The sequence below is a fragment of the Oryctolagus cuniculus genome, chromosome 10 (assembly GCF_964237555.1).
Source record: "Oryctolagus cuniculus chromosome 10, mOryCun1.1, whole genome shotgun sequence".
Classification (NCBI taxonomy): Eukaryota; Metazoa; Chordata; class Mammalia; order Lagomorpha; family Leporidae; genus Oryctolagus; species Oryctolagus cuniculus.
In genome coordinates this window covers 108,338,321-108,358,247 of record NC_091441.1, presented here as the reverse complement: position 1 = coordinate 108,358,247, position 19,927 = coordinate 108,338,321, and the positions used below count along the sequence as shown (strand labels likewise).

Genomic DNA, 19,927 nt, shown 5'->3' with positions numbered 1-19,927 from the left:
GTGATTTTTGCATCTATGTTCATCAAGGATATTGGTCTATAGTTCTTTTGCTGTTGTATCCTTATCTGATTTGGGAATTAAGGTAACACTGGCCTCACAGAATGAATCTGGAAGTGTTCCCCTCCATTTTAATTGTTTGGAATAGTTTGGGAGGAATTGGTGTTGGTTCTTCATTAAAAGTTTGGTGGAATTCAGCGGGGATGCCATCAGGTCCAGGGCTTTCTTTGGTGGGAGACTCTTCATTATTGATTTAGTTTCATCATTGGTCATTGGTCTGCTTAGTTGTTTTTTTTTTTATGTCTTTGTGACTCAATTTTGGTGAATTACATGTGTCCAGAAATATATTTATCTATTTCTTCTAGGTTTCCAATTTGTTGGTTTCTAGTTCTTCACGATAGTCCCTAATGACCCTTTGTATTTCTGGGATGTCAGATATCAGTTGTTACATATCCCTTTTCATCTCTGATTCTGTATTTTAATAATTAAAAAAAGATTTTGTATATTTATTTGAAAAAGAGAGAGAGGTGGTGGGGGTGGGTTCCATCCACTGGTTTACTCCTCATGTGGCCACAACATCCAGGGTTGAGCCAGGCCTAAGCCAGGAGCCTGGAACTCCATTTGGGTTTCCCAGATGGGAGGTAAGGACCCAAGTAATTGGGTCATCTGCTGCCGCCTTCCCAGGCTCATTCTCAGGAGGGCTGGACTGGGAGCAGAACAGCCTGGACTTGAACTGGTGCTCCAGTGTACGAGGCCAGCATTGCAGGCAGCGGTCTAACCACCTGACCACAGCGCTGGCCTCATCCCTGATTTCATTGATTTGAATGTTCTCACTTTTTCTTGGTTAATCTGGCTAGTGGCTTAATCAGTTTTGATTATCTTTTTGAAAAGCTAGCTCTTGATTTCACTGATCTTTTGTAATTTTAAAATTTCTATTTTGTCTATTTTTAAGTGTCTTTCCTTGTACTAGTTTTGAGTATGGTTTTCTCTGGTTCTTCTAGGCCCTTGAATTAAATTATTTATTTGATACCTTTCCTTTTTTTTTTTTTTTTTTTTTTTTTTTGACAGGCAGAGTGGACAGTGAGAGAGAGACAGAGAGACAAAGGTCTTCCTTTGCCGTTGGTTCACCCTCCAATGGCCGCCGCTGCAGCCGGCGCACCACGCTGATCCGATGGCAGGAGCCAGGATCCAGGTGCTTTTCCTGGTCTCCCATGGGGTGCAGGGCCCAAGCACCTGGGCCATCCTCCACTGCACTCCCTGGCCATAGCAGAGAGCTGGCCTGGAAGAGGGGCAACCGGGACAGAATCCGGCGCCCCAACCGGGACTAGAACCCGGTGTGCCGGCGCCGCAAGGTGGAGGATTAGCCTATTGAGCCACGGCGCCGGCCCCCAACCTTTCCATTTTTTAATGTAGGCACTTAATGCTATAAACTTTCCTCTCACCACAGCTTTTGCTTTGAGCCATAAGTTTTGATCTGTTGCCTTCCCATGTTCATTAGCTTCAAAGAATTTTTAAACTTCCTTTTTGATTTCTTCAATGACCCACTGTTCATTCAGGAGTGTGTCTCCCAAGTGAAGTAGGCAGTTACAGAAAATATATGTGTGGGATACAAATGAGCAGACTGTCTCCACCATAAGAGTCTGCAGTCCAGGTGGGGTGGATGAATCACGGTGAGTGCGTTATTTCAAATGCTGACACAGGCTGAGTTGTGAGGTGCACACTAGAGCAAGTCCAGAGATCCGAGAGGTTGCCTGCTGGGTCGTGGTTGACCTTGGGTCCAGGTGGGGATTTCACAGTGGGATCACAGTAGCGGAGAAGGCACTTCCACCTCTGTCCACAAAGTCAAGAGTGTTTGTGGGTCATATGGGTCCCAGTGAAGCTCAAGTTCATGAGCCACCTGGACTTGGGTTTACTGAGTGAAGACTGCAGGTGTCCCCATGCTGTTCACTGTCTTCTGCCTGTGCAGTGGGGTGGGTAGGTGGGCACGGGGCCCCATGGGGTGGGGGTGTCTCTCACCAGGTGTGTCCTGCAGGAATCACAGCTCTCCGGCACTTGGATCTGGGGGGTGATGTAGCATCGTGTGGTTTTGTTTTTCTCAAGGCTGTGCTGGGTGTTCCAGCCTGGTGCTCTGTGAGAGACGTGCCTGACTTCAGAGCTGACTTCAGTGATGGCGATCCTGGGTGTTGGATTTGCCTCTTGTTTTGCTTTTGTCTACCTCTGGCTCCTTAGAGATGAGTTTGGAGTCCAGAGTCCAAGTTCTCTGCCATAATCCCAGTAGCATGGCACCTAAACAGCACTGTTAGGTCTTTTTTTTAAAGATTTATTTATTTATTTGAAAGGCTAAGTTACAGAGAGGCAGAGGCAGAGGCACACACACACACACACACACACACAGAGAGAGAGAGAGAGAGAGAGAGAGAGAGAGAGATCTTCCATCTGCTAGTTCACTCCCTAAATGGCTGCAGCAGCCAGAGCTGTGCCGATCCGCAGGCAGGAGCCTGGAGTTTCTTCCGAGTCTCCCACACAGGTACAGGGGCCCAAGGTCCTGGGCCATCTTCTACTGTTGTCCTGGGCCATAGCAGGGAGCTGGATGGGAAGTGGAGCAGCCGGGACTTGAACCGGCACCCATATGGGATACCAGCACTGCAGTCAGCAGCTTTACCTGCTATGCCACAGTGCCAGACCGTGCTTTATTATCTTCTAAAGAGGAGATGGCTGGGTCAGGGTGGGGAGGGGGGGACCAGCAGGAGCTTGAGGAAAGGGAGAGGTTAGGGAACCCCACCAGCTGCTTCCTGTTCCTTTTGGGTTTCTTCAGCACCTTCCACAGTAGAAGTGAGAGGTTCGGGGCCAGCGCGGTGGCTCACTTGGTTAATCCTCCACCTGCGGCACCAGCATCCCATGTGGGTGCCAGGTTCTAAACCCAGTTGCTCCCCTTCCAGTCCAGCTCTCTGCTGTGGCCTGGGAGGGCAGTGGAGGATGGCCCAAGTGCTTGGGCCCCTGCACCTGCGTGGGAGACCAGGAGAAGCACCTGGCTCCTGGCTTCAGATTAGTGTAGCTCCAGCCATAGCAGCCATTTGGGGGCTGAACTAACAGAGGGAAGACATTTCTCTCTGTCTCTCTCTCTCTCTGTCTAACTCTATCTGTCAAATAAATTAAAAAAAAAAAAAACTGAGAGTTTCAAACAGCAATAGGGATGTCTCTGTCTCTAGTTTGCTTTTGACTCTGAGGGGAGAGGTGGCAAATGTCTTTTACTTTCTACCTCGACTTTGACTCATTGCTAATGACTGCCCAGAGGACCGTGATGAGACAGTTAGGGCCTGAGACTGCGGTGCAGTGGGTTAAGCGGCCATGTCATTGCCATAATGGTGTGCCAGCCCTCCACTTCTAATCCTGCCTTGTGCTAATGCATTCTGGGAAACAGAGGGTAATGGCTCAAGTATTTGGGTCCCTCTCCCCAAGGTCTGTGGCTTTTCCACTCTGGAACTCACACAGTGACCTGGGACTCCCGGCTGCAGCCCGAGACCAAGAAGAACCCGGCGGCTGCTGGGTCTCGGGTCCAGGGTCCTGCAGACTTGGTCTGTGCCTGCTCCCAGCTCTCCTGGTTTCCTGCTTGGCAGACGGCCGCCCCTGGGACTTGGCAGCTGCCGTCACAGGTGAGCCCTACCCATGACAGACCCCTTCTGTGGCACCACTCTCTTGCGCCGTGTGTTTGGCTCCCGGGGAACCATGGCTGGACCGGATTCTGAATCCTCTGGGGACCTTGCTGGGCACACATGTGCCAGAGAGGCGGGGCTGGGGTTTCTGTGGTTCTGGAGTCTCCCAGGTGGGTGGGGGCGAGGACCTCAGTCAGGCGTCCTCAGAGCCTCTGTGGATCCCTGCTCTTGACCGTGAGAACCAAGAGGGCCCACGTGGCTGTGTGGACAGAGACCGGGAGCTGCCCCTTGCACAGCCAGCTGTACATTAACAGGGCCATGGTAGTGGGAGGCTCCTCCCACATCCCTCTGGGATTAGAACCACCTGCTGGCTGGAAGCCACGGAGTCCTGGGTATCACCATAAACAGAAGCAGGTGTTAAATATCAGGAATATTTTATATTGACTTGCCTGGGTCCCAGGAAAGGTTAAGCTTGGGCCTTGTTTAGTGTGGAGGATTTCATGGGTGTGAGTTGGGGCACAGCTAGGTTCAGGCCTGGGGCTCTGGGTGTCCTCTAGGGGTAGGGGTGCAGGACCTCTGATTAGGCCCCCAGGTTGTTTCTGCCTTGATACAGCCCTGTCCACATGGAAACCCACACGTGGACTTGGGGAGGTCTCAGGAGAACAGGTGCCTGCCGGGTTCAAGGTCCAGTCCAGAACAAGGGAAGGCCCCGGAGTGAGCTCTGGGCTGAGCTGGTGGCCCGGGTGCTTGTGACTCCTCAACCCAGTGCTGGCAGGAGGGGCCAGGGCCACGGGCAGAAGAGAGATGGAGGGAGAAGGGGCTTCCTGGGGGCCCTGTGGGTTCTGACGGAGGAGTGTGGTCCCACCCTAGCAGGCTGCAGCTCCCCCAGGGTGGGAGCAGACACAGCACCGCCCTGGCTGACTCTGCCCCCACCCCACCCCCGGGTCCTCATCTCCAGAGGGGCAGCCCCGGCCTCTGCCAGCACCTGCTCCTGTGTGCAGGAAACTGCTCAGCGCAGGAACACCTGGGCCTGAGGCGTCCGTGACCAGGAGTGGGGAGCCCAGCACCCGGAGTCCAAGTGCCTGTGAGGGCTCGGGGAATCTGGAAAGGAGCACGGGGGCTGTCACGTTCATGGGGGTTCCCTGCTTTATTTCAGCTGGGGGAGGCCCCCAGCAGTCGTGCTCACCACCTGCAGGAAACGCCAGACCCGAGCCGGCCCTGCCAGCGTCGGATCCTGCAGTCTACAGCGATGCTGGCCCCTGCAGAGACACGGCCCTGTCCGTCAGTGAGGAGGCGCTGGCAGCACCTCCACCGCTCCTGCGGGTTGGGGTTGGCCCTCCAGCCCTGAGGCACACCTGTGGCTGTGGTGTGGGGGCGTGGCCCAGACCCCCCAGGCCCTGGCCCATGAGGAGGACAAGGCAGACAGACCCGGTGCTGCACAGCGCCTCCAGGAGCAGAGGAGCAGTGGATGTGGGTGGGGCACCTCCCGCTGCTCACCACGGAGCCCCCAGGGCAGCTCTGTGCACCCCTGTCACTGCTCAAAGCTCACTCCAAAGGCAGAGCTCAGCCCAGGCAGGCAGCAAGGCTGCATGGCCCCCAACACGGCCCCACTGCTCTTGAGCCTCAACAGCCAATGGCCAGTGACAGCTCTGCAGGTGGCAGAACAAGTCTGAGTCAGCGACGGAACCCACAGCAGGTGCACCTGCAGGGACACCACCACCTGCCATCAGGGTCACCATCCTGTGACAGCCTGCGGGGACAGACGCTCAGCAGCTGACCTACCACAGGGTGACCGCAGAAGCTGGACTCGCCTGCCCTCGGCAGTGACCTCATCCCAAGAGGCACAGCCGCCTCTGCCCGTGAGCCCCTCCAGGAGGCTGGAGCAGGGGAAGAACAGGGCCAACCGTGGTCACAGCCCTGGGCACTGACCAGGCCACCAGGGAGGGATCTGCTGCCACCTCTGCCCCTGGTCTTTGCACCCAGCGAGTTAGAACTTCAGAGTGGGCGTGTGTAAGGGAGGACACTGCACCGTGTCTGTGGTTGGGGGAGATTGGAGCCCTGGGGCTGTCCCTGTCAGGAGGGTGGCAGACGCTCACTGGCCATCAGGAGCAGAGTTGGGCCTTCCAGTGGTAAAGGGACTCGGGCGAGGGACGTTGGGCTCCTGGGTCAGGGTTCTGTCCTCACATCTGGCACCAGGTCTCCAGGCCATGTCCATCCCTGATGTCAGGCCCAAGGGCATGGGCAGCCCGAATGCAGGGCCCAAGGCTCAGGGAGGCAGGGTACCAGGCCCCAGGTTGCCCTGGGACCTGGATGCATGTGGTGAGCGCCCCCTGCTGGGGCCCTGGAGAGGTGCTGTTGGGCAGTGCTGAGTGCAGGCCCAGGAGGGAGCAGGCACTGCTGAGCTGCCCTTCTTGGCCCCTGCTCTGTGCCTCTCTGTCCTCCCCTGGGGGAGGGCCTGAGCTGAATTTGGGGCTCTCTCTCCACTTCTCTGTCCTCAGGGGGACCCAGGAGCAGCCAGGCCGGGAGCACCTGACACTCCCTGTGCCCCCTACTGTCCCTCCCACAGGGAACCCCAGTGGTCGCTCGTGGCCATCTTCCCTTTCCTGGCCTATGGGCTCCACCCCAGGCTGGGACTCCAGCCTCCCTGGGTGTCCCATATTGATCCCATATTGAGCTGACCACCCCCCACACTGGGAAATGGTGGTGGTCATCCTGCCTCCCAGGCTGGGGCCAGAATGAGTGAGGTTATGGCTGCGAAGCTCCCAGCAGTGGACAAGACCATAGGGGAGTCCTCAGGGCAGACAGAGGCTGTGCTGGGGGCTCCCCTGAGATCCGGGACACCAGGACCTGCAGGAGCCCCCTGCAGCCTCTGTAGTAAAGGACTCCCCACCAGGTTGAACACTGGTAGCCTGTGGGATGGCCCAGGTCAGTCACGTTTGCTGGGGCTCCTGCTGTGCAGAGTTTGTGGTGCTAACACAGGGACCTTCTCTGTCTCCCTCTCTCTGTCCTTCTCCATCTGCCTTCGAATAAATAAATAAATCCCCTTTAAAAAAAAAAAGTGGAGCAGCTGGGACATGAGCAGACATTCGTACCGACGCAGACCCCGTGAGCCGTGGCTTTACAGCTCCATCACAGCACCGCTGACTTGAGTGACAGAACATTTTATGTAGCGTCGTGATGCCAGTGACCTGCACCATGGTTTGAGGCGATCATTCAGGGGATGAAGAGAAAGCAGTGGATATTCTGAGTCTTCAAAAGGCAAATGTTATTAAAGATGTTAATCCAAGAATGAAAACGTTTTGAAATAGCCTACAGGGTTTAATTTCTCAAAACACTAATATCACTCTCTTCAACCCAAGAAAGAACTGTGCAGTCTCACTCAAGTGGAAAGGTTCCTGTGCAAACCAGCAGAGGGCAGCACCGGCTGCGGTTTCCTGCTCTGACATCAGAAGGCGCCATTGTGACGTCATGCCCGCTGCCAACACAAAGCCTTGGCTTGGCCTGGGTTCTGTCATTTGCCCAGGGAGCGCTGTCCCGGTGACCTGGGGCTGGGAACAGCTGCCTTTGTTTCCTTTCCCTTGTTTGGTTTTTGTTCCTCCTGCTGCTGTTGTTTTGGTCAAATTTGTTTTTTCTTTTTCCGTTTTGATTATTTTTCTTTTTTTTTCTATTTTGTTTATTTTGATTTCCTCCAGCATTCATAGTCTTTTTCCCTTTCTTATTGATTGTCCTAGGATATTTCATTTCCATTTGGATTTTTCTTCACTTTTTTTTTTTTTTTTTTGCTTTCCCCTAGTTTGTGGTTGTTCTTTACATTTTCTCCCATTGTTGGGTTTACATTTTTTCACTTTCAGTTTTTTTCCTCATTTTGATTCCTTTTTTTAAAATAAGACTGTGAGACCATCTGCTTTGGTTGTTATTACAGTTCAGGTTCTTGGAATTTTTTCTTTATAGTTTATTATTCATTTATTTTTGTGTTTCCTCACTTTTAACTGCTTTTAGGGTTAGCCTCAGTTGTGAGTCTGTTGAATTCATTTAGTTCATGTTTTCTGTTGGTGATGTGAGCTGACTTTGTCCATTTTGTGTTTTGATTTCTGTTCATTTCATTTCTGTTGGTTTCATTTTTGTTTGTGCTCAAGGAGTCAGAGCCGGGAGAGCTGATCTGTGTCAGCTGCTGGCTCGGGGTCTCCCAGACGTCAGCCCTGCTTGACCCTTCCTGGGGGAGCCCTGGAGAGGGAGAGGAATCCGGAGGAAGAATCGGATCCTGCTCCTGCCATTTTGGTCAAATTTGTTTTTCTTTTCCATTTTGATGAATTTGTACTTTTTCTATTTTACTTTGTTTCCTGCCACCATTCACATTCATTTTGTGTTTTCTCATTTAACATTTTATTCCACAGAGCAGTCTCCGTGGTTGGTCTGGTGTAGTTGATACAGTTCATGTTTTCTGTTGGTGATGGCAGCAGAGTGAGTTTGCTCATTTTGGTTTTTGCTTTCTGTTCATTTGATTTCTGTTGTTGCATTTTCATTTGTGCACCACTCGTCTCCCTTCCTGGGAGCCCCGGGAGAGGGAGAAGAATCCCGAGGCCAGAGTCGCATCCTGGATGGGGACTTCCCGGGGCGGGACTGACTGCCGGTCCCCCAAGCCCTCTGTGTCCCCAGTGGCTCCCGCGTCCCTCAGCAGAGCGGGGCAGGAGGTGTCCATGGCGGCTCCTGGGGCCCGAGCTGAGAAGGCTGTCAGGTGGGACAGGGGCTGTCTGCATGGGGGCAGGAGAAAGGGTTGTCACTGCGAGATGGAGCCTGCGGGGGTCTTTCAGCTTTGGCGCCTCTGTCTGCAGGGCAGGGGCAATGGCAGTGCGGGCCCCTCTGTCCTGTGCACAGGGGCTCTGCTGTCCTGTCTGCGGTGGCTCTACAAGGTTCAAGACCAAAGAATCCCAGAAACTCGATCTGCACCAGCAAGAAGACTTCCTGTGGAAGGACCTCTTGGTGGTAAGGGACTCACCCACAGGGGGTGGGGTCACCCCAGACAGCCAGGGTGTCCATTGCCTTTGCATCTGTGTGCAGGAATGGAGCAGGTGCATGGGAGGGGGTGGGACTCACACCGATGCCCATGGCCCTCATGGGTCGGGGGAGAGTGAGAGGGGCTGTGGGCTTCACCCCTGCAGTCTCTGGAGGCTCCAGCAGCAGCAGCCATACTCCGCTTTGCTGTCTGTGCCCCTCAGCAGCGTGGGCGCTGGCTGTGTGCAGCTCTGTACTCGGGTCTAAGGAGGGGAAGAGACCGTGGCAGATCCGGGCTGGATGGACTCTGAGACACCCAGCTTTGGATTCCTTGCCCTTCCTGTACAGGTTTCAAATGTCCCTTGTACTCGCAGCCCCAAGGACAGGACCCCGTGGCTTCTCTGGCTGCCCCCAGGTCACCACGATCGTCCACCGGGAGATGGACTCCGAGACACCCAGCTTCGGAATCCTCGCCCTTCCAGAAAAGGGGTTGAATGTCCCCTATCCTCGGTGCCACAAGGAGAGGACCACTTGCCTCTCTAGCTGCCCTCAGGTCACCACAATCATCCTCAGGAAGATGGATTCCAATTCGCCCAGCTTCAGAACCCTCGCCCTTCCAGAAGAGGTGTTGAATGTCCCTCGTCCTCGCTGCCCCAAGGACAGGACCCCGTGGCTTCTCTGGCTGCCCCCAGGTCACCACGATCGTCCATCCCCAGGAGATGTAATCGGAGATGCCCAGCTTCAGAATCCTCGCCCTTCCAGAAGAGGTGTTGATGTCCCTCGTCCTCGCTGCCCCAAGGACAGGACCCCGTGGCTGCTCCGTCCCGGGGAGCAGCTGCTGCCTGGGAAGAACTTCGTTGCCTCTGTTGGTGCCCAGGGATTGCCCTGCTCTACTGCCTCTGTGCCTGCAATGAACAGATTCATGAGTTTAACAGAAACCAGTTAGGTGAATAAATTGTGGATGGAAAAGCATCAAGGACTTAGCGCCAGTGATGGGCACCTGTGCTCACACGCGGGGAGCGGAGCGCTGGAGCCTGGAGGAGGCAGATTGGAGCCGTGCCCGGGGCCTGGGCTGAGTCCCGGCTCCAGTGCCCACGCCTGCCACTGCCTTGGTTTCCCACCCCCTGGGGCTCTGTTTCTGGCTCTCTCAAGGGGGTGTGAGTGACAGGAGCACCTGCCTCCAAGGAAGCCCCCAGAACAGCACCAGACTCCCCTGGCTGCTGGGTAGGGCTGGGTCCTTAGAGGCGATTGGCTGCCTGGGTGGGGTTCTGGGAGCTGTCAGCGTCTGTGGGTCCCGGGCTGCGGGGGAGCTGGCTCCTTCCTGTGACCCCACTGGCCTTTCCTTTGTCCTTGCCCTTCTCTTTGCCTCTCTGTCCTTCCCCTCTTGGAGGTCCCAAGCCTGATTTAGGGCTCTCTCTCCCCTTCTTTGGCCTCAGCGAGACATACGAGCAGCCAGGACGAGGGCACCTGCACCTCCCTGTGCCCCTCCTCCTCCCCTGCACACAGGGAGCCCCCGCGGCCTGCTCTAAGCCATCTTGCCTTCCCCGACACTTCTCCAGCCCAGTCAGGAGTGCTGCCTCTTCCAGGCGTCCCACATCCCGTATGGACCTGACCCACAGCCCCCATATTAGGTAATGGTGGTGGTCATCCTGCCTCCCAGGGCTGGGGCCAGAGTGAGTGAGGTTATGGCTGCGAAGCTCCCAGCCGTGGACCAAGAACATAGAAGAGTCCTGAGGGAAGCGGCTGTGCTGGGGTCTCCCCAGAGATCCGGGACACCAGGAACAGGCAGGATGCACCCACACACCAGGCTGCAAACTGGCAGCCTGGGGGACTGTCGCAGCTCAGTTAAGTTTGCTGTGGTTTGTGCTGTGTGCAAAGTTGTGGTGCTGATGCTGAGACCTTCAATCACACGGAGCTGTCGGGGCTTCTCCGGGCACAGGGGGAGGTGTGGCAGCACCAGGCTCCGGGGTCTGTGGCCGCGGTGGCTGCATGTGCTCAGACACGCACCGCCCTCTGCAGGTGCCCGCAGCCCCCCTGGTGGGGCGAACCTGGAGTTGGAGTTTCAGCCGGGAACCTGTCCACGCGCAGAGTCTCATACTGGGCCAGGCGACTCCCACACACAGAGCCGCGCTGCTGGGGAATCAGAGCCCCGACCCCACAGTCCTCGGGGGCACAGGGGAGCCTGGACATAGGGTGCTTGGTAGTGGGTGCCCAAAGTGCACCCCAAGCAGCACTCAGACAGAAGGGTCTTTAGTGTTTGGGACAGTACAGAAGGCTGAAGGTCACTGCTTAAGATCCCACCACTGCTGCAGCTCAGGTCACAGCCTCTGTCCCCATCCGGGCACAGACACCAGGCAGAGTGATCCAGGGTCGTGGGGGAGGGGCCCAGTGTCCCTGATCTTCAGTGGTTCAGGGCTCCCTGGGGACGTCCATCCGCAGGCCCCTCCTTCTCCTGTGTGTGCAGGGAGAGTGAGTTCTGGCATCTGGATGCCCACGTGACAGTCTGCCTGTGTGCCCTTCCCTGACACCAGGGAGGCAGAGCAATCCCCCCCAACCCGGGACAGGGCGGGGGGGTGTGTGCTCAGGCTCCAGGTCCAGGGCTGCCGCCCCTCCCCCACTGCCTCCCTGGCTCCCTGTGGAGGGGGCCTCTGCCTCAGGCTCAGCTTGCATTTCACAGCCTCAGCCCCACCCCTGCAGACCTGGGCTGTGGGCATGGGCCCCTCCTTCACAAACAGGGAAACTGAGGCCAAGATGAAGAGCCAGGCCCCTCCCCAGTGAGCGGTTCCTCCCAGGCCCAGGTGGCTGCTGATTCCTGCCCCACACAGGGAGCAGCTGGGGCAGAGCCGGGGCGTCAGCACCCGGGAGCAGCTGCCAGCCCTGGGCCCAGGGCCTCAGTGTGGAGGAGACAGCTCCACCTGTGACAGAGGAACGTCCTTAGGCCAGTGCATGGAGTGGAGTGTATCTGAGAAGAGCATCGTACAACAACGATGATACAAGAACCAGGCAGCTCCGGACACGGAGCAGGTTCTGAGGTGGCTCATCCACGACAGGTGCACAGCACTGCTGGACACGGGAAGTGGGTGCCGAGATCAGCGCCATGGCCCCACGCAGTGCCCACAGCTGCAGGGCGGCCACGGCTGAACTAGTTAATTACTCACAGCCTAAGTAGTGACCTGGCTACGGGGCCTTGTGCTGCAGCCACAGCACAGTGCCAGGATGAAGCTGTCTGCGTTGGGTGTTGGCCCAGTGCATGTGTCTGGTCCACGTCTTCCTGTGAATTTTATTTAGCACCTGGTAAGGCTTCCCGTGACGTCATTCTTCTGACTAGAGGTAGAAGTGAGGTGGCTGGGTGACGTTTCAATGGAATTACCAACGTCCGAGTGCAAAGACTTGTTTTAGGATCTTGGTGCTGCGGCTCCCTGTTGACCCGGCCACTGAGCTGGGACGGTTGTTCGGGCGCTGCCAATGAGGATACCCGGAGAGGCAGGGGGCGCCCAGCCCAGGGTGGAGCCTCAGAGCCTCTGCTCCTGCTGAGCCCGCCCCTCTCCTGCCCCCAAGATGGGAAAGACTGAGCGACCCGGGTGAGTTTTGGTGGAGCCCAGATGAGTGGGTCATCACCGTGGGGGTCCGCCCTTGCCGTGGGCAGCACCACCCAGCCCACCCAGAACTCAGAGAGAACAGGGCCGCAGGGCAGGGGCGAGCTCGGGGCTCTCATGGAGCCTGCGTGTCTCAGTGCTCCCCCTCAGGGCTCAGAGCCCCCGGTGCTGTGGCTTTTCCACTCCGGAACTCCCACCCGTGATCCTGGGACTCCCAGCTGCAGCCCGAGACCGAGAAGAACCCGGTTGACCTGGGTCCTGGGTCCTGGGTCCTGTGGACTCGGTCTGCACCCGCTCCCAGCTCTCCTGGTTTTCTGCTGGGCAGACAGCCGCCCCGAGACTTGGCAGACACCAGCGCAGGTGACCCCTCCCCCTGACAGACCCCTTCCCCTGCACCACTCTCTTGTGCGTGAATTGGCTTCCAGGGAACCCTGGCTGGAAGAGATTCTGAGTCCTCTGGGGACCGTACTGGGTGCACAGGTGCGAGAGAGGCGGGGGCTGGGATTTCTGTGTTCTGGAAGCTTCCATGTGGGGCAGGGGACAAGGACCACAGTCAGGCATCCTCTGAGCACTCTGCTGATCCCGGCTGTGGACCCTGAGAACCAAGAGGGCCCCCGTGGCTGTGTGGACAGAGACCCGGAAGCTGCCCCTTGCACAGGCGTCCACTGAGCAGCTGCATACTGATGGGGCCATGGGCGCTGAGTGGCGTCTCCCACACTCGCCCTGGGATTCGAAACACCTGCTGGCTGGAAGATAGCGCGTTCTGGGCATCTCCCTGGGGAGATTCAGGTGTTCAATATCAGGAATAGTTTGTACTGACTTGCCTGGGTCCCAGGGAATGTTGAGCCTGGGCCTGCATTAGTGTGGGGATTTTGTGAGACGGGAGTTTGGGCAGAGCTAGGAGCAAGCCTGGAGCTGAGGGTGTCCTCTTCAGGCTGGCTGCAGGACCTCTGACTAGGCCCCCAGTTCTGCCTTACCAAAGCCCAGTGCTCTGTGACAACCACGTGGACGTGGGGAGGTCTCAGGAGAACGGGTGCCTGCTGGGTACAAGGTGCAGGGCCAGCCCGCGGGAAGGCCTCAGGGTGAGCTCTGGGCTGAGCAGGTGGCCCAGATTCTTGTGATCCAGTGCCCAGGCTGGCAGCAGGGGCCAGGGCACGGGCAGCAGAGGGAGGAGAAGGGGCTTCCTGGGGGTCCTGTGGGCTCTGCTCTGGCTGTGGGAGTGTGGTCCTGCCCTAGCAGGCTGCAGCTCCCCCAGGGTGGGAGCAGACACAGCACCGCCCTGGCTGACTCTGCCCCTCCTCACCCCCGTATCCTCATCTCCAGAGGGGCAGCCCCGGCCTCTGCCAGCACCTGCTCCTGTGTGCAGGAAACTGCTCAGCCCAAGGGACACCTGGGCCCGAGGAGTCCGTGACCAGGAGTGGGGACCCAGCACCCAGGGTCCCAGTGCCTGTGAGGGCTCCGGGGAATCTGGAAAGGAGCACGGGGGCTGTCACGTTCATGGGGGTTCCCTGCTTTATTTCATTCAGGGAAGGCCCCCAGCAGTCATGCTCAACGCCTGCAGGAAGCGCCGGGACCCGAGCCGGCCCTGCCAGCATCGGATCCTGCAGTCTGCACGCGATGCCGGCCCCTGCAGCGACATGGCCCTGTCCGTCAGTGAGGAGGCGCTGGCAGCACCTCCACCGCTCCTGCGGGTTGGGGTTGGCCCTCCAGCCCTGAGGCAGACCTGTGGCTGTGGCAGGGGGCGTGGCCCAGACCCCCAGGCCCTGGCCCATGAGGAAGACAAGGCAGACAGACCCGGTGCTGCACAGCGCCTCCAGGAGTAGCAGGAGCAGTGGATGTGGGTGGGGCACCTCCCGCTGTTCACCTCGGATCCCCCAGGGCAGCTCTGTGCACCCCTGTCACTGCTCAAAACTCACTCCAAAGGCAGAGCTCAGCCCAGGCAGGCGGCAAGGCTGCATGGCCCCCAACACGGCCCCACTGCTCTTGAGCCTCAATAGCCAATGGCCAGTGACAGCTCTGCAGGTGGCAGAACAAGTCTGAGTCAGGGACGGAACCCTCAGCAGGTGCACCTGCAGGGACACCACCACCTGCCATCAGGGTCACCGTCCTGTGACAGCCTGCGGGGACAGACGCTCAGCAGCTGACCTACCACAGGGTGACCGCAGAAGCTGGACTCGCCTGCCCTCGGCAGTGACCTCATCCAAGATGCACAGCCGCCTCTGCCTGTGAGCGCCCCTCCAGGAGGCTGGAGCAGGGGAAGAACAGGGCCAACCGTGGTCACAGCCCTGGGCACTGACCAGGCCACCAGGGAGGAGATCTGCTGCCACCTCTGCCCCTGGTCTTTGCACCCAGCGAGTTAGAACTTCAGAGTGGGCGTGTGTAAGGGAGGACACTGCACCGTGTCTGTGGTTGGGGGAGATTGGAGCCCTGGGGCTGTCCCTGTCAGGAGGGTGGCAGACGCTCACTGGCCATCAGGAGCAGAGTTGGGCCTTCCAGTGGTAAAGGGACTCGGGCGAGGGACGTTGGGCTCCTGGGTCAGGGTTCTGTCCTCACATCTGGCACCAGGTCTCCAGGCCATGTCCATCCCTGATGTCAGGCCCAAGGGCAGGGGCAGCCCAAATGCAGGGCCCAAGGCTCAGGGAGGCAGAGTACCAGGCCCCAGGTTGCCCTGGGACCTGGATGCATGTGGTGAGCGCCCCCTGCTGGGGCCCTGGAGAGGTGCTGTTGGGAGGTGCTGAGTGCAGGCCCAGGAGGGAGCAGGCACTGCTGAGCTGCCCTTCTTGGCCCCTGCTCTGTGCCTCTCTGTCCTCCCCTGGGGGAGGGCCTGAGCTGAATCTGGGGCTCTCTCTCCACTTCTCTGTCTTCAGGGGGACCCAGGAGCAGCCAGGCCGGGAGCACCTGACACTCCCTGTGCCCCCTACTGTCCCTCCCACAGGGAACCCCAGTGGTCGCTCGTGGCCATCTTCCCTTTCCTGGCCTATGGGCTCCACCCCAGGCTGGGACTCCAGCCTCCCTGGGTGTCCCATATTGATCCCATATTGAGCTGACCACCCCCCACACTGGGAAATGGTGGTGGTCATCCTGCCTCCCAGGCTGGGGCCAGAATGAGTGAGGTTATGGCTGCGAAGCTCCCAGCAGTGGACAAGACCATAGGGGAGTCCTCAGGGCAGACAGAGGCTGTGCTGGGGGCTCCCCTGAGATCCGGGGCACCAGGACCTGCAGGAGCCCCCCTGCAGCCTCTGTAGGAAAAGGACTCCCCACCTGGTTGCAAACTGTAGCCTGTGGGATGGCCCAGGTCAGTCATGTTTGCTGGGGCTCCTGCTGTGCAGAGTTTGTGGTGCTAACACGGGGACCTTCTCTGTCTCCCTCTCTCTGTCCTTCTCTCTCTGCCTTCGAATAAATAAATAAATCCCTTTAAAAAAAAAAAAAAAGTGGAGCAGCTGGGACATGAGCAGACACTCACACGGGACGCAGGCCCCGTGAGCCGTGGCTTTACAGCTCCGTCACAGCACCGCTGACTTGAGTGACAGAACATTTTATGTAGCGTCGTGATGCCAGTGACCTGCACCATGGTTTGCGAGCGATCATTCAGGGGATGAAGAGAAAGCAGTGGATATTCTGAGTCTTCAAAAGGCAAATGTTATTAAAGATGTTAATCCAAGAATGAAAACGTTTTGAAATAGCCTACAGGGTTTAATTTCTCAAAACACTAATATCACTCTCTTCAACCCAAGAAAGAATTGTGCAGTCTTTGTCTCACTCAAGTGGAAAGGTTCCTGTGCAAACCAGCAGAGGGCAGCACCGGCTGCGGTTTCCTGCTCTGACATCAGAAGGCGCCATTGTGACGTCATGCCCGCTGCCAGCACAAAGCCTTGGCTGGGCCTGGGTTCTGTCATTTGCCCAGGGAGCGCTGTCCCGGTGACCTGGGGCTGGGAACAGCTGCCTGTTTCCCTTGTTTGGTTTTTGTTCCTCCTGCTGCTGTTGTTTTGGTCAAATTTGTTTTTTCTTTTTCCGTTTTGATTATTTTGCTCGTTTTTTTCTATTTTGTTTATTTTGATTTCCTCCAGCATTCATAGTCTTTTTCCCTTTCTTATTGATTTTCCTAGGATATTTCATTTCCATTTGGATTTTTTCATTTTTTTTTTTTTGGCTCCTCTAGTTTGTGGTTGTTCTTTATATTGTCTCCCATTGTTATGTTTACATTTTTTCACTTTTGAGTTTTTTTCATCATTGTGATTCCCTTTTTTAATATGACTGTGGGGGCCATCTGCTTTGGTTGTTATTACAGTTCAGGTTCTTGGAATTTTTTCTTTATAGTTTATTATTCATTTTTTTGTGTTTTCTCACTTGTAACTGCTTATTAGGGTTAGTATCACTTGTGAGTCTAGTTGAGTTCATTTAGTTCATGTTTTCTGTTGGTGATGTGAGCTTTGTCCATTTTGTGTTTTGATTTCTGTTCATTTCATTTCTGTTGGTTTCATTTTTGTTTGTGCTCAAGGAGTCAGAGCCGGGAGAGCTGATCTGTGTCAGCTGCTGGTTCGCAGTCTCCCAGACGTCAGCCCTGCTTGACCCTTCCTGGGAGAGCCCTGGAGAGGGAGAGGAATCCGGAGGAAGAATCGGATCCTGCTCCTGCCATTTTGGTCAAATTTTTCTTTTTCCATTTTGATGAATTTGTTTTTTCTATTTTATTTTGTTTCCTGCCACCATTCCTATTCATTTTGTGTTTTCACATTTAACATTTTATTCCACAGAGCAGTCTCCGTGGTTGGTCTGGTGTAGTTGATACAGGTCATGTTTTCTGTTGGTGATGGGAGCAGAGTGAGTTTGTTCATTTTTGGTTTCTGATTTCTGTTCATTTGATTTCTGTTGTTTCATTTTCATTTGTGCACCACTCGTCTCCCTTCCTGGGAGCCCCGGGAGATGGAGAAGAATCCCGAGGCCAGAATCACATCCTGGATGGGGACTTCCCGGGGCGGGGACTGACTGCCGGTCCCCCAGCCCTCTGTGTCCCCAGTGGCTCCCGCGTCCCTCAGCAGAGCGGGGCAGGAGGTGTCATGGCGGCTCCTGGGGCCCGAGCTGAGAAGGCTGTCAGGTGGGACAGGGGCTGTCTGCATGGGGGCAGGAGAAAGGGTTGTCACTGCGAGATGGAGCCTGCGGGGGACTTTCAGCTGTGGCGCCTCTGTCTGCAGGGCAGGGGCAATGGCAGTGCGGGCCCCTCTGTCCTGTGCACAGGGGCTCTGCTGCCCTGTCTGTGGTGGCTGTCCAAGGTTCAACACCCAAGAAGCCCCAAAAACTCGATCTGCACCAGCAAGGAGACTTCCTGTGGAAGGACCTCTTGGTGGTAAGGGACTCACCCACAGTGGGCAGGGTCACCCCAGGCAGCCAGGGTGTCCATTGGCTTCGTGTCTGTGTGCAGTAATGGAGCAGGTGCATGGGAGGGGGTGGGGAATCACACTGATGCCCATGGTCCTCATGGGTCAGGGGAGAGTGCAGAGGGGCTGTGGGCTTCACCCCTGCAGTTTCTGGAGGCTATAGCAGCATCAGCCATACTCCACTTTGCTGTCTGTGCCCCTCAGCAGCGTGGGCACTGGCTGTGTGCAGCTCTGTACTCGGGTCTAAGGAAGGGGAGAGGCCGCAGCAGCTCCCGGTCAGGCCCCATCGCTGCAGCAGCCGGGGGTCCCTCTCCTGAGACTTGGAGCCGAGGTCTCGGCACTGCTCGTCCTTGCCCTGCTGCCCCAGCCCTCGGCCAGGCAGTGTGGCCAGGCGGCTCAGGGCATCCTCACCGCGAAGCCATCCTCAGGACAGACAGACTGCCCCGGGGTTTCCATGGGAGATGCAGCAGCTCTTACCTGGACAAGGTAGCGCAGACCCTGGGCAGGTGGAGGTGGGGCTGCCAGGTGCAGGAGGACCGTGTCCTGGGCGTTTCTGTCCTTCCTGCAGGCCATGGCTCCTGTGCCGGAGGCCCCTGGATGGAGGTGAGTGCATCTGCTCCTCTGAGACTCAGACGTCCGGATCCCGTCCCTCCTGAGAGCCCTGACCTTCGAGTCGGGCCCTTCAGGCCTCGGAGCCTCAATGTGCCCCCCTGGGAGATGGGTGTCTCTGAGGGCCACAGTGGCCCCATGAGTCTTGCATGCAAGGTCCTGCATGGTGCGCGATGGGGGGTGAGCACGTGAGAGAGGGGACCCCTCTGTGGCGGCCGGGCTTGGAGGTCCCTGCCCATGAGCTGTAGACCAGGCCAGCAGCCGGGGCTGTGCTGGGGCCTGGCAGGTGCGCTGGCATCACTACAGCTCTGTGCTGCCAGCACTGCCTCCCCATGTCTGTCCTCGGGGGACCGAGCCCCAGGGTGGGCATCTCCTCTGGCTTGGACGAGGCACCTGCCACCTCCCTGCTGGTCTGTGGGCTTCTTCACCAAAGTGCCCTGGGGTCTCAAAGGGACAGGAACCAGGGACCAGGCCATGGCATGACAGGGCCGTGTTCTCCCCTTGTCAGCTTGTCCCTCTGACCTCTGAAGTGAAAGAGGGTCCTGGGGCCACCAAAGGGTCTACACAGCAGATGCTGCAGCAGAGCTATGTCTCTGGTGACCCACGTCTCCACGATCTTCCACGGGAAGACAGACTCCAAGACTTGCAGCTTCAGAATCCTTGCCTCTGGGGTCATCAAGCGTATAGTGTCCTTCGTCCTCGCTGCCCCAATGACAGGACATCATGGCTTCTCTGGCTGCCCCCAGGTCACCACGATCGTCCACAGGAAGGTGGACTCCAAGATGCCCAGCTTGAGAATGCTAACCTTCCAGAAGAGGTGTTGAAAGGCCCTGGTCCTCGCTGCCCCAAGGACAGGTCCCCATGGCTACTCTGGCTGCCCCAGGTCATCATGATCATCCATTGGAAGACTGATTCCAAGATGCCCAGTTTCAGAATCCTCGCCCTTCCAGAAAAGGGGTTGAATGTCCCTCGTCCTTGCTACCCCACAGCCAGGACCCCATGTCTTCTCTGGCTGCCCCCAGGTCAACAGGATCATCCGTCCACAGGAAGATGGACTCCGAGATGGCCAGCTACAGAATCCTCGCCCTTTCCAAACAGGTGTTGAATGTCCCTCATGCTCGCTGCCCCAAGGACAGGACGCCGTGGCTTCTCTGGCTGCCCCCAGATCACCACCGGGAAATGGACTCCGACACCCAGCTTCAGAATCCTCGCCCTTACAGAAGAGGTGTTGATGTCCCTCGTCCTCGCTGCCCCAAGGACAGGTCCCCATGGCTACTCTGGCTGCCCCCAGGTCACCATGATCATCCATTGGAAGACTGACTCCAAGATGCCCAGTTTCAGAATCCTTGCCCATCCAGAAAAGGTTGATGTCTCTCATCCTCGCTGCCCCAAGGACAGGACCCCGTGGCTTCTCTGGCTGCCCCCAGGTCACCATGATTGTCCATCCACAGGAGATGGAATCGGAGACGCCCAGCTTCAGAATGCTCACCCTTCCAGAAGAGGTGTTGATGTCCCTCGTCCTCACTGCCCAATGGACAGGACCCCGTGGCTGCTCTGTCCCCGGGGAGCAGCTGCTGCCTGGGAAGAACTTCGTTGCCTCTGTTGGTGCCCATGGATTGCCCTGCTCTACTGCCTCTGGGCCTGCAATGAACAGATTCATGAGTTTAACAGAAACCAGTTAGGTGAATAAATGGTGGATGGAGAATCA

General features: G+C 57.1%; 3 long non-coding RNA genes across 10 annotated transcripts in view; 2 read left to right on the top strand and 1 right to left on the bottom strand.

Annotated features, from left to right (window-relative positions):
* The window catches only part of LOC103349155 (uncharacterized), a 27,543-nt gene extending 17,929 nt beyond the window's left edge, over positions 1-9,614 (top strand). For 2 of the 3 annotated variants that reach the window (XR_011379617.1, XR_011379618.1), the window contains 3 exons: positions 3,457-3,650; positions 6,710-8,633; positions 8,991-9,614. This is a non-coding gene — a long non-coding RNA (uncharacterized lncRNA). The remainder of the gene's footprint in view (positions 1-3,456; positions 3,651-6,709; positions 8,634-8,990) is intronic. The other variant, XR_011379619.1, reaches the window with a different exon arrangement.
* Positions 6,948-19,927, bottom strand: part of LOC127492463 (uncharacterized) — a 29,834-nt gene continuing 16,854 nt past the window's right edge. Inside the window, exon 2 of the long non-coding RNA XR_007922005.2 lies at positions 6,948-19,860. This is a non-coding gene — a long non-coding RNA (uncharacterized lncRNA). The remainder of the gene's footprint in view (positions 19,861-19,927) is intronic.
* LOC138844126 (uncharacterized) lies at positions 15,502-19,927 on the top strand. Of its 6 annotated transcripts, none has more exons than XR_011379613.1 (4): positions 15,502-17,330; positions 17,428-18,096; positions 18,179-18,213; positions 18,728-19,927. It is a non-coding gene; the product is annotated as an uncharacterized lncRNA (long non-coding RNA). The 6 variants fall into 6 exon arrangements; XR_011379614.1 differs by having other exon boundaries at positions 15,503-17,330; positions 17,428-17,579; positions 17,818-18,213; XR_011379612.1 differs by having other exon boundaries at positions 15,504-17,330; positions 17,428-17,579; positions 17,815-18,213.